The sequence below is a fragment of the Choloepus didactylus genome, chromosome 9 (genome assembly GCF_015220235.1).
Source record: "Choloepus didactylus isolate mChoDid1 chromosome 9, mChoDid1.pri, whole genome shotgun sequence".
Taxonomy (NCBI): Eukaryota; Metazoa; Chordata; class Mammalia; order Pilosa; family Megalonychidae; genus Choloepus; species Choloepus didactylus.
In genome coordinates this window covers 124,960,246-124,973,417 of record NC_051315.1, presented here as the reverse complement: position 1 = coordinate 124,973,417, position 13,172 = coordinate 124,960,246, and the positions used below count along the sequence as shown (strand labels likewise).

Here is a 13,172-nt window from a genome sequence, read left to right as displayed (position 1 = left end):
AACACTGTCAGCCTTTAGGGAATTGCAAATGTAAACCACACTGAGATACTATTTCATACCTACTAGAATGGCTACTACTAAACAAAAAAAAAACAAAAAAACAAAAACAAAATTACAAGTGTTGGAGAAGATGCAGAGAAATAGGAACATTCATTCACTGCTGGTGGCAATTTAAAATGGTTCTGCCCCTGTGAAGACAGTTTGTCAGTTTCTCAGAAAGTTAAGTACAGAATTATCATATGACCTATAATCCCATTTCTAGGTATATACCTGCTCCCATTTGCTAATGCTGCCATTATGCAAAATACCAGAAATGGATTGTCTTTTATAAAGGGGGTTTATTTGGTTACAAAGTTACAGTCTGAAGCCCATGAAAATGTCCAAACGAGGGCATCAACACAAGTATACCTTCACCAAAGGAAGGCCAATGGCATCCAAAAAACCTCTGTTATGTGGGAAAGCATGTGACTGGCATCTATTGATCCCAGGTTGTGTTCCAGCTTCACTCTCAGCTCCTGTGTGTTCTTCAAAGTGTCCCTCTTGGCTGCTGCAGCAAGCTCCTTCTGTCTGAACTTATACAGGACTCTAGTAAACTAATGAAGGCCCACACTGAATGGGTGGGGCCACACCTCCATGGAAATTATCTAATCAGAGTTATCACCTACAGTTTGGGGGGTCACATCTCCATGGAAATGACTTAATCCAATGATTCCAACTTAATCAACACTAATGCATCTGCCCCCACAAGGTTGCATCAAAGAACATGGCTTTTTCTGGGGACATAATATATATAAATTGGCACAATACCCAAAGAATTGAAAGCAGGAACTAAATCAGATATTTGCATACTTATGTTCATAGTGGCATTAGTCACAATTCACAAAAAATGAAGGCAACCCAAGTGTAAATCAACCAATGAGTGGATACATAAAATGTGGTATATATACACACAATGAAATATTATTTAGCCATGAAAAGGAATGAAGTTCTGATACCTGTGACACTTGAAGACATCATGTTGAGTGAAATAAGCCTGACACAAAAGGACAAATATTGTATGATCTCACTGATATGAAAATGAGTGAAATAAGCAAGACAGAAAAGGACAGATATTGTATGATCTCACTGATATGAAAAAATTAGAATAAGCAAATTCATAGAGTCAGAATCTAGAATATAGGTTACCAAGTGCTGGGTTGGGAATAGGGAGTGGGGAGTTAAAGCTTTAAATGTTCAGAGTTTCTATTTTGGACAATGGAAGTTTGAGTAATGGATGGTGGTGATGGTAGCACAATATTGTGAATGTAATTAATGCAGTGAATTGTATGTTTGAATGTGGTTAAAAGAGGAAATGTTATGTTGTATGCATGTGTTACTAGAATAGATTTTTTTTTTTAAATCTATGGAACAGCCCAACACAAAGTGTGAACCTTAAGTTAAACCATGGACTATAGTTAATACAGCAAAGTGTCAGGATACAAGATGAACACATAAAAATCAATAGTGTTTTTATACACTAGTAAGGAGCAATCTGAGGAGGAAATCAAGAAAAACATCCCATTTATAATAGCAACCAAAAGAATCAAATATTTAGGAATATATCTGACCGAGGACATAAAAGACCTACACATAGAAAACTACAAAAAAAAAAAAAAAATTGCTAAAAGAAATCAAGGAAGACCTAAATAAATGGAAGGACATACCATGTTCATGGATTGGAAGGCTAAATATACTTATGATGTCAATTCTACCCAAATTGATTTATATATTCAATTCAATACCAACTAAAATCCTAACAATTTACTTTGCAGAAATAGATAAACCAACAATCAAATTTATTTGGAAAGGCAGGGTGCCCTGAATAGCTAAAGCTATCTTGAGAAAGAAAAATGAAGTGTGAGGTCTCACACTACCTGACCTTAAAGAATATTACAAAGCTACAGTGGTCAAAACAGCATGGTACTGACATAAAGATAGGTATACTGCCCAATGGAATCTAATTAAGTGTTTAGAAATACACCCTCTCATCTATGGACAATTGATCTTTGATAAGACAGTTAAGTTGACTCAACTGGACAGAGCAGCCACTTCAACAAATAGTGCTTGGAAAACTAGATATCCGTATCCAAAAGAACAAAAGAGGACCCCTATCTCACACCTTATACAAAAATTAACTCAAAATGAATCAAAGACCTAAACATCAGAGTGAAGACCATAAAACTTTCAGAAGAAAATGAAGGGAAATATCTTAAAGATCCTTTGATAGGAGATGTTTTCCTGGGCCTTACACCCAAAGTACTAGCAATGAAAGAAGAAATAGATAAATGAGATCTCCTCAAAATTGAATACTTTTGCACATCAAAGGACTTTGTCAGGAAAATAAAAAGGCAGCCTACCCAGTGGGGGACAATATTTGGAAACCACATATCAGATAAGGGTTTAATATCCAGAATATATAAAGAGATCCTATGACTCAACAACAAAAAGACAAAAAACCCAATTTAAAAATGGGCAAAAGTCATGGACAGACACTTTTTCAAAGAAGAGATACAAATGGCTCAAAAACATATGAAGAGATGTTCAACTTCACTAGCTATTAGGGAAATGCAAATCAAAACCATGAGTTATCATTCTCACACCTACTAGAATAGCCATTATCAAAAAAAAAAACAGAAAACTACAAGTGTTGGAGAGGATGTGGAGAAAGAGGTACACTTATTCATCATTGGTGAATATAGAATGGTACAACCACTCTGGAAGGCAGTTTTGTGGTTCCTCAGGAAGCTAAATATAGAATTTGACATATGATCCAGCAATCCCATTACTAGGTATTTCCTCGGAGGAACTGAAATCTAGGATATGAATGGACATTCATACACCGATGTTTATAGTGGCATTATTCACAATTGCCAAGAGATGGAAACAGCCCAGATGTCCATCAACGGACAAGTGGATAAAAAAACTGTGGTATATACATACAATGGAATATTACGCAGTTACAAGATGGAATAAAGTCATGACACATGCAACAATGTGCATGAACCTTGAGGACATTACGTTCAGTGAAATTAGCCAGAAACAAAGGGACAAATACTGTATGGTCTCACTAACATGAACTAACTGTAATGAGCAAACTCTGAGAGTTAAAGTTAACAACACAGGTTATTAGGAGGTAGAAAGAAGATAGAGATTGGGCATTTGATGCTGAAAGAGTACAGAATGTTCAACAGGATTGATTGTAAAGATCCAGAAATGGATAGCGCAATACTATCTGATGGCAGCACAATATTGTAAATATAACGAACAAAGCTGAGTCTGAGTATGGTTGAAACAGGAAGGCTAAGGGCATGTATGACACCAGAAGGAAAGATAAAGGATAAAAACTGGTATTGTATAACTTACCAAAACCTAGAGTGGTCAATGATGGTGATTAAAGGTAGCTATATAAGAAAGTTTTTACAAGATGAAGAACAAGTTAATGCTACCATTGCAAGCTGTTGAAAATTGGATGGCATATGGGAAAAAAATACAATCAATGCAAATTAGTGTCTATAGTTAACAGTAACATTGTAATATTCTTCCATTAATTGTAACAAAGGCAATATACCAAAGCTAAATGTCAATAGAGGGGGGATTTAAGGGAAGGATATGGGGATTCTTGTTGTTGTTGTTGTTGTTTCTCCTTTTTTATTATTAATTTTTATTCTTTAGTCTTTTATGTTTCTCCTCTTCTTTCTTGGTGGAAGAAATGGAAATGTTCTCATACAGATTGTGGTGGTGAATGCTTAACTATGTGATTATACTGGGAGCTTTTGATTGTTCACTTAGGATGGATTATACGGTGTGTGAATAAAACTATTTAAAAAATAAACAGAAAGATACAAGTTCTGGAGAAGATATGGAGAGAGAGATATACCTATTCACTGTTGGTAGGGAAGTAGAATGGTGCAGCCCCTCTGGAGGGCAATGTGGTGGTTCCACAGGAGAGTAAGTACAGGGTTGCCATATGATCCTGAAGCCCTATTTTTGGTATATACTTGGAAGGACTGAAAGCAGGGACATGAATAGACATTTGCACACTGGTGTTTATAGTGGCAGTATTCATGATTTGCAATGGATGGAGGCGGCCTAAGGGTATACTGATGGGTAAATGGAAGGGTGAACTGTGGTGTATACATCCAATGGAATACTGAGCAGCTGCAAGAAGGAATGAAGTTGTGAGGCATGCAACTAGATGAATGAATCTTTAGGACAATATGCTGAGTGAAATAAGCCAGAAACTAAAGAACAAATATTGTAAGGCCTCACTAATATAAACTATAATGAGCAAATGCTGAGAACTGAATTCAAGAACACAGGTTATCAGGGGATAGAACATGGGCAAAGATTGGACAATCAACAATGCAAGAGTACAGAATGTTCAATAAGGTGTATTGTAAAGGTTCCTAGGTTGTAAGCTCCTGCAACAGTCACATCTATTCTTGAGTTTTAACTGTTATTTAAGAGATGTTTATTTGGTACAAAATATATATTATCTGTAGCACAATATCTAATTTAACCTGTTTGACAGTTTATCTAAACAACATAATTACATGGAACCTAGAACAGAGAATGAGATCTTGTCATTCCGTACAGGTTAATGTAATACCCCAATACATCTTAGAGTATTTGGGGCAGAAAATAAAAAAGTACTTGCAAAGTCCCCTTGAGGGACTGGGGGAAAATGTGGAAATATTAAACTTCCCCACCTGGGGAATTCCTGATATTCTCACATTAGGGACTCACAATTTAATAAGTCAAGTCCTTGATCCTGGGGCTTGCCCTTATGAAAAAGGAGAAGTGAAGCCTACTTAAAATTATGCCTTAGAGTCACCCCCAGAGAACTTCTTTTGTTGCTTATACGTGGCCTCTCTCGCTCAGCCAGCCTGCAAATAAATTCAGTACCCTCCCCCCATGTGCGACATGACTCCCAGGAATGAGCCTGGCCCTGGCAACGTGGGATTTGGAATGCCTTCTTGACCAAAAAGGGGAAAAGAAATGAAAGAAAATGAAGTTTTAGTGGCTAAGAGATTTCAAGTAGTGTCGAGAGGTCATTCTGGAGGTTATTCTTTTGCATTATATATTCTTTTTAGTTTCTAGTGTATTAGAATAGCTAGAAGGAAATACCTGAATCTGTTGAACTGTAATCCAGTACACTTGATTCTTGATAGTCATTCTGGTTTGCTAATGCCGCTGTTTTGCAAAACACCAGAAATGGATTGGCTTTTATAAAGGGGGTTTATTTGGTTACAAAGTTACAGTCTGAAGGTCATAAAGTGTCCAACAAGGTAAGGCATCAGCAATTGGGTACTGTTCCAGTTTGCTAATACTGACAGAATGCAAAACACCAGAAATGGATTGGCTTTTATAAAGGGGGTTTATTTGGTTACACAGTTATAGTCTTAAGGCCATAAAGCGTCCAAGGTAATGCATCAACAATCAGGTACCTTCACTGAAGGATGGCCAATGGCGTCTGGAAAACCTCTGTTAGCTGGGAAGGCACGTGGCTGGTGTCTGCTTGCTCCCAGGTTGCATTTCAAAATGGCGTTCCCCAAAATGTCTGCATCAGCTTCCAATGGCAGTCTTCAAAATGTCTGTCTCAGCTACCGCTCGCTGTGAGCTCCTTCTGTCTGAGCTTTTATAGGGCTCCAGTGAACTAATCAGGGCCCATGCTGAATGGGCGTGGCCACACCTCCATGGAAATTCTGAACCAATAGGTTCTAACCAAATCCACACTAATACGTTTGCCCCACAAGATTGCATTAAAGAATATGACTTTTTCTGGGGGACATAATATTACAAACCAGCACAGGTACCTTCACAAAAAAATGGCCATTGGTGTCCGGAGAACCTCTGTTACCTCGGAAGGCATGTAGCTGGTGTCTGCTTGCTCCCAGGTGGCATTTCAAAATGGCGTTCTCCAAAATGTTGCTCTTAGGCGTTTTGTCCTCTTTTAACTGCAGCTCCTCTTCAAAATGTCACTCTCAGTTGCTCTCCTCAATGTCACTCACAGCTGCTCTGTGTCTGGGCCTGTGTGGCTCTTTTATACGACTGCAGTGATCCAATTAACACCCATCCTGAATGGGCAGGGTAATACCTCCATGGAAATTATCCAAACATTTCACTCACAGTTGATTGAGTCACATCTCCATGGAAACACTCAATCAAAGGATTCTAACCTAATCAGCACTAATATGTCTGCCCCCACAAGATTTTATCAAAGAATATGGCTTTTTCTGGGGAACATAATATATACAAACTGGCACAATGGTGATTGTATAACTATGTAGCTTTTATTGTGTGACCATGTGATTGTGAAAACCTTGTGATTGACACTCCCTTTATCATGTGTATGGGCAGAAGTGTAATAAAATAAAGACAAGAATACATAAATAATAGGAGGGGAATAAGGGGTATGAGATGTTTTGGGTATTCTTTTCTATTTTTATTTTTACTTTTTTCTTTATTTTGGAGTAATAAAAATGTTCTAAAATTGATTGTGGTGATGAATGCACAACTGTATGATGATACCGTGAGCCACTGATTGTATACTTTGGAAGGATTATATGGCATGTGAATATATCTCAATAAAATTGCATTTTTTTAAAAATCTATGGAACAGCACAACACAAGGAGTGAACCCTAAGTTAAACCATGGATGTAGTTAACAGCACGATTATTAAAATGTGTTTTCATCAATTGTAAAAATTGTACCACACCAATGCAAGGTGTTAATAACAGGGTGATCTATTTTAATAAATTAAAATGCTAATAAAATACTGTATTTTATTTTTCTGTAAACCCATAATTTCTCTAATTAAAAGAAGAGAGAAATGAAGTACAGACACATACTACAACATGGATCGACCTTGAAAATATTATGCTAAGTCAAAGAAGCCAGACACAAAAGACCACATATTGTATTAATCCATTTATACGAAATGCCCAGAATGGGCAAATCTATAGAGACAGAAAATAGATCGGTGGTTGCCTAGATCTGGGTGACATGAGGGTCAATGGCTAAGGGGTGCGGGGTTTCTTTTTATGGTGATGAAAATGTTCTAAAAATGATTTATAGTGATAGTTGCACAACTCTGTGAATACAGTAAAAGCCACTGAACTCTACACATTAAATGGGTGAATTATGCAGTATGTAAGTTATATCTCAAAAAGCTGTTTTAAAACCTCTTGTTTCAAACAGGTGAAAGGTGTGTGTTTAAGTTTACTTATTACACCCCTCAGCCCAGTGTATTTTCTGATCTTTAGAATAACCAGGACACTAAAAATTGATTTTCATGCTGGTCTTTTAGATAGAATTTGAAACAAAGTATTGAACCAACATCAACAAACTTGGAGGAGTTGGTTCTTTGTTGAATAAATATTTCCACCTTTCAGCAACTTTCTCCTTTCCAGGAATGTACACTTGTCCAAGGCATCTACTTATAATACAAATTTGGAGGCAAACTTTCTTTACTTCAGGGATGATAGCATAAGAAGGAATTTTCTTGTGATCAGCTTAACTCATAGCACTCAACCAGATAAGATGAAGTTTCAAAAGGTAGTCACTTCCCTACCTTGTTCAACTTCAGTGTTAGGGAGGTGAGTTTATAGACTTCATGGCTCCATTCCTAGTCCTTTCCCTGAAATACATCAATTATTTTTCATAACTTCAAAATGAATGTCATTGGAAAGTCATAACTTCACATGCCTATCACTGCAAATAAGATCACATTTACATTCATACCCAATGACCCTGACACTGTGCTGTGCCCCACCTTGCCTGTAGGAAGGCCAGTTGATTTCAGCGTGTGGCCTCCTCTAATATGAGAGGTTCTCCTGTGAAGCTTAGACACATCCCCAAGTCTGTCCTCCTGGTGCTTCTCCAGCTGCCTGCTGAGCAAGCAGAAATTCAGGCAGTTCTTCAGGGACAAAACCTTCAATCGCTGCAGGCCTCCAGCCCCACTCCACGCCCCACCCCACCTTGCCGGCCTCCAGCCTTGTAGCCCCGATGTCAGCAGCAGACCCACAAACTCCCTGGCTCTGCCAGTCATAGGGCAATTGCAGGCAGAAGCTCCAGAAACACAGCTCCTGGGGCTCTGGTGCCCGCTCTCCAATGCCTCTGCCACCACCACGCAAACAAGGCCCCTTCTTTGTTGTACCTAAAATGAGAGGGGAAGGGTGAGGCTGCCTCCTGCCATGTTGCCAGGGCATCCACGGAAGCCACCAGGACCCCCAGGCAGTGCAGCCCTTCCACTTCGCACAGCCAAGCCCCCTAGGCCTGCCCGGGGTGCCTAGGAAGCCACAAGGTGGAAGTGAGCTCTGCCGGGAGAATTGAATTCCCTGGACTAAGGTGAAGAGGAACCCCAGTGCTGATCACAGGCTGGGGAGTTCTTTCAGGACCCCCATAAGCCCCTGTGCTGGTTGTGTTCCATGTACCCCTTCTGTGCCCCCATGTCCCCATCTCCCTCAATCCATTCTGTCTCATTCCCTGCCCTAGCTGATCATAGTTCTGTCAGTGGCTGCTTTCAGTGGCTAAAAGTCCAGTAGAGAATCCCCCCTTTCAGACTCCCAGCTCTAGGCCTAGGGGTGGTGACAATTCCCCATTGTCCCGTTAGCTCACCATGGCTAGTCCCCTCCGATATTCTCTGGGAAAATTCCTCCCAGTTGCCGGGATCTTGACCAGTAAAGCACCTTCCCCACTCCACCCCCCAGGACTCTTGGGGAGTCCTAGGGCAGAGAAGTGGCTCTCCCAAAATGATGAAACTTACCACCTGCCAAGAAAACAGCTGAAAGCTGAGCCACATTTAACCCAATTTAGAAAGAAAGACATGGCATTTCTTGTGCCGTGGTGCTACAGAGCAAATCCACACTGTTGCCCCGGCCACTCAGAGCCCCGTCATGGTCTTTGTCACATGGAAAAGAGGCTCTGGGTATCCCGGACCCTCTGAGGCCTTTATTAAAGCTCAGTCCTTGGCTTTGGGCCAGAGGGGTGAGAATCAGCGGGGGTCCGAGGCCCACGCCCTCAGGGAGGAGCCCCGGGCCTAACACCCACCACAGGTACCCGACATGCTGCTCTCAGTGACAAAGGCAGACATTAATCAGATATAATTTCAGGTGGAGTCAAAGACTTCGGTTCCGCCCCTTATCCCCTTCTTATTATGTTCTATTTTAATGGCTTGATATCATTTTTAGATAAGTTGGATACTCACCTCTCCCAATTCCAACCCACAGAATACCGTGATACAAAGAGCAAAAGGTTCAACACCCTCTTAGGACAGGGATTTATTGCCATCAGCTAATGTGGATTCAAGAAATGACCAGGGCTACTGACTAAAGACTGCAGAAAAAGATGGCTAAAGGGCAATAGTTTAAAAAAAAAAATTCTCTCTGGACAAAACTTTTCTGACAGATGACAAGACTTGTGGTTAAACAATTCAATAAAAAAAATTCAGAAGATTTAATTACTGCATCTGGGAGTATATTTTGTAAATTATTTTAGCAGGAAGTTTCACCAGGAAATAACATGGCCTAAAGTTATGTGTTTCACACTTTATTTGGATTTTTTTAATGACTGTGGTAACAGCTGCTTCAAATATCTCCATATTAAAAAATAAAGCTGGATCCCTACCTCATACCTTAATTCCAGATGGACCACAAGTAAAAATGCATACACACACACATATACCAATACATAGAAAATCCAAAAAAAAAGGTTAAGTGAGTATTTATTTAATCTTGGGTGGTAGGGGGAAGGCCTTTCTGAAAATGACACCAAAAGCTAGAAACTGTTAAAAAATATGATGGATTGACTGTATAAACATTTAGAAACTTCCACATAGCAGCCACAGGTATTTAAAAGTCAAAGCATAAACTGAAAAACAGCATTTTTGACACGTGAGAAACAAAGGAATAACATTTTCAATAAAGAAATAACTTACAAATCAGATAGGAAAAAAGAATACTCAAGGAGAAAAATGGGCAACAGACATTGTTACAGTTTGCTAATGCTGCCATTATGCAAAAGACAAGAAAAGGATTGGCTTTTATAAAGGGGGCTTATTTGGTTACAAATTTACAGTCCAAAGGCCATAAAAGTGTCCAAACCAAAGCATAAACATAGTATACCTTCACTGGAGAAAGGCCAGTGGCGTCCAGAAAACCTCTGTTATCTCAGAAGACACGTGGCTAGCATCTGCTTGCTCCTAGGTTGCATTTCAAATTGGCTTTCTCCCAGGATGTTTCTCCCTAAGCATCTGGGGGTGTTCTCTTAGTTTCTCCCAGGCAAACTCGGACTAGCAAAAGTCTACTTTCAACAGCCGTCTCCAAAATGTGTCTCTCAGCTGCAGGAGCACTGAGTCCCTTGTGTCTGACCTCTTATAGTGCTCCAGTAAACTAATCAAGACCCACGCTGAATGGGAGGGGCCACACTTCCATGAAAATAATCTAATCAAAGTATTACCCATAGTTGGTGGGTCACATCTCCATGGAAACAGCCTAATCCAAAGATTCCAACCTAATCAACATAAATATGTCTGCTCCCACAAAACTGCATTAAAGAACATGGTGTTTGGGGGTACATAATACATCCAAACCGGCACAGACTTGAAGCTGTAATTGACTAAGATTTACAAATGGCCGGTGACCTCAGGCGAGAACGTTCAACTTCACTGAGAACCAAAAGGGAACAAGAAAGAAAGAAAAAAAGAAAAGGTGGGGAGGAAGGAGGGAGGAAGGAAGGAAGGAGGAAGGGAGGGAGGGAGGAAACCAACACGTGCGCACACCCACACACCCACACACACACACCACGGGACAGTGTCTCACCCACTAGACTGACAAAGTGAAAAGGTCGCAACCCCCAGTGCTGCTGAGAGAAAAGGCTTCACACGCTGCTGGTGGGAAGAGCGAAGTCTGTTCAAAGGTTTTGGGGAGCAGTCTGTCAATGTATGCCACAGGCCTTTATATGTGGGTACCTTTCACCTAACCATGCTCCTGTTACCCCAACTCTGGCCTTGAGGGGCCGCGGACACTGTCTCCTCTGGCTGCTCCCCCAGAAAACAGGGGCAGCCCCTGCTCTCAATTCCTTGCTGAGCGGAGGGACCAGGATGCCGGAAGCTGCTAACCGCAGGCCCCACGGGGTCAGCAGCGTAACCGCCGCTGCCTAGACTCAGGCCCCGCCCCGGGGTCACATACCCGGAAACACTTGCCTCCAGACGACCAGGAGCAACCCACCCCGACTCCCACTCGCGAATTGCCCCAGGCCTCTCCACTCGACGAAGCCAGACCAGCGGAGCCCACCAGCGGCTCCAGAGAGAGAGAGTTTTCCCACCACCGTCATGGGTAAGACCCCTCCCCAGGCTTTACTTCCTGCCGCAGAACATTATCTCTTCTTACATGTCCGATGCGGAAATGCGCCGTCACTGCAGGAGCGGCCCCACCCCCAACTCCTTCCCAAGACACGGTCCATTCTCTGGCCCCATTAAGACAGTCACAATATACTGCAAGATCTAAGTTACCCCTGCTCATCTGCGGCCATTTTGCTACATTAATAATAGTAAAAATGTGTAAACAACCTACAAATCCATCAATAGGAAATTGACTACATAAATCATTCTGTATGCCCTCCAGACAATAGAATGGCATGGGAAATGATAACGCAAATCTATACATATTGATATGGCATGAGGGGGACGGGAGGATTACGAGTAAATCCACACGAAGTGCTTAGACCAGCTCTAGAAATGTAGCAAGTGCTCAAGAGTTGTAAGTGGAACAGGAGGCTACAAAACAGGATTATAGTGGAATGGCATTTTACCTTAAAAATAAATGCATCTTTATGTGTTTATATACATAGAAAAATGTATGGAAGGATATAAACCAAACTGACCAGTGGCAGGCTGGTGGGTTTAGCAGTACACTTCTCTTTCACATCCATTTGTAGTATCTGAATATCTGAATATTTATGATTATGAGATACTTTTTAAAACATGATTCAGGAAATGGACAAGAAGAAAGATTTCAAGAATTTTCTGGTCACCCTTATCTTAACGAGAACAATGTCGAAACTGAACATTAATCAGGAAAAAGAAAAACTGTTTTCACTTTTTTAAAGTTAGGGTAAAGTAAAACAAAGCTTTCATCTTTTTTTTTTCTTTTTTTAAATGTTACAATACTTGGGTCCCTGCTTGTGGTCTGGGATGCTTGGATGTCAATCCCCTTCCAGCCAACTGTGCCAACTGCCCCTGGTCCAGCCCTGGGTCACCCCTCCCAGAGAAACATGTACAGGTCAGAATGCTTAGCCTTCATGAACAATGGCATCTCTGTCCCCAGCTGACTTGACTTTTAAAGTTCAAGGAGATGTCCTTAATGAGAGATGCAGAATATCTACTCTGCAAATTCTCATCAGAGAGTAAAATCTTGGACTATTTGCACCCTCCCCGAAAAAGCTGTCAAGACCCCCGTTGGGAGAAAATACACTTCACAGACAGTCAGCATAGCCCAGTGGTTAAGACCATAGGCTCTGGAGCCAGCCCTCTTGTATTTAATCCTACTTCAGTCGCTTAATAAATGTGTGCTCTACGGAGTTACAGAGGACAAGGAAGGTCACTTTATATTAATTAAATATCAAATGTGGAGGGAAGACACAATAGCACTGCACTTGGCAGGTCTCTTTGGTTGCAAGTGACAGAAAACCCAATTCCAGTCTACTTAAGCACCAAGGGGGCAGGACAGTCATCTGACTTATGAAACCAACAAGAGAGAAATGAAACTGGCTTCAGTAAGACTGAACTCACAGACTGAATGACCACAAGCAGCTCTAGGCTTCCCACTTCAATGCACTACTAAGAAAGAGATCTCTTCTTTGGAAATTCCAAGTGGAAAAAGTCCCTAGAAGGTCTTTAATTGGCCTCGCTTGGGTCATATCCCCATCGCTGAACCAATCATGTAGCTGGGGGGGTGCGGCCTGTTCTCTTTCCAACATCCTTTTCCCTCTTTCTTTTGGTAACACTACTCAGATTTCCTTTGGAGACCCATCTGTTCCTCATTCCCCAGGGTCCTGTTGGGTTGTCCATATCAGTGTCCTACCGCCTGACCCCAGAGATGGGCCCTTGAGCTAAGCCTGACAATCAATAAAA

At 41.0% G+C, this 13,172-nt stretch overlaps 1 protein-coding gene across 1 annotated transcript in view; it reads right to left on the bottom strand.

Moving 5' to 3' along the window:
- DIS3L2 (DIS3 like 3'-5' exoribonuclease 2) overlaps positions 1-7,679 on the bottom strand; it is a 483,331-nt gene extending 475,652 nt beyond the window's left edge. The window contains exon 1 of the mRNA XM_037848473.1: positions 7,614-7,679. The gene's annotated coding sequence lies outside the window, so the exon portion shown is untranslated. The remainder of the gene's footprint in view (positions 1-7,613) is intronic.
- Between the last annotated feature and the right edge of the window lie 5,493 nt (positions 7,680-13,172).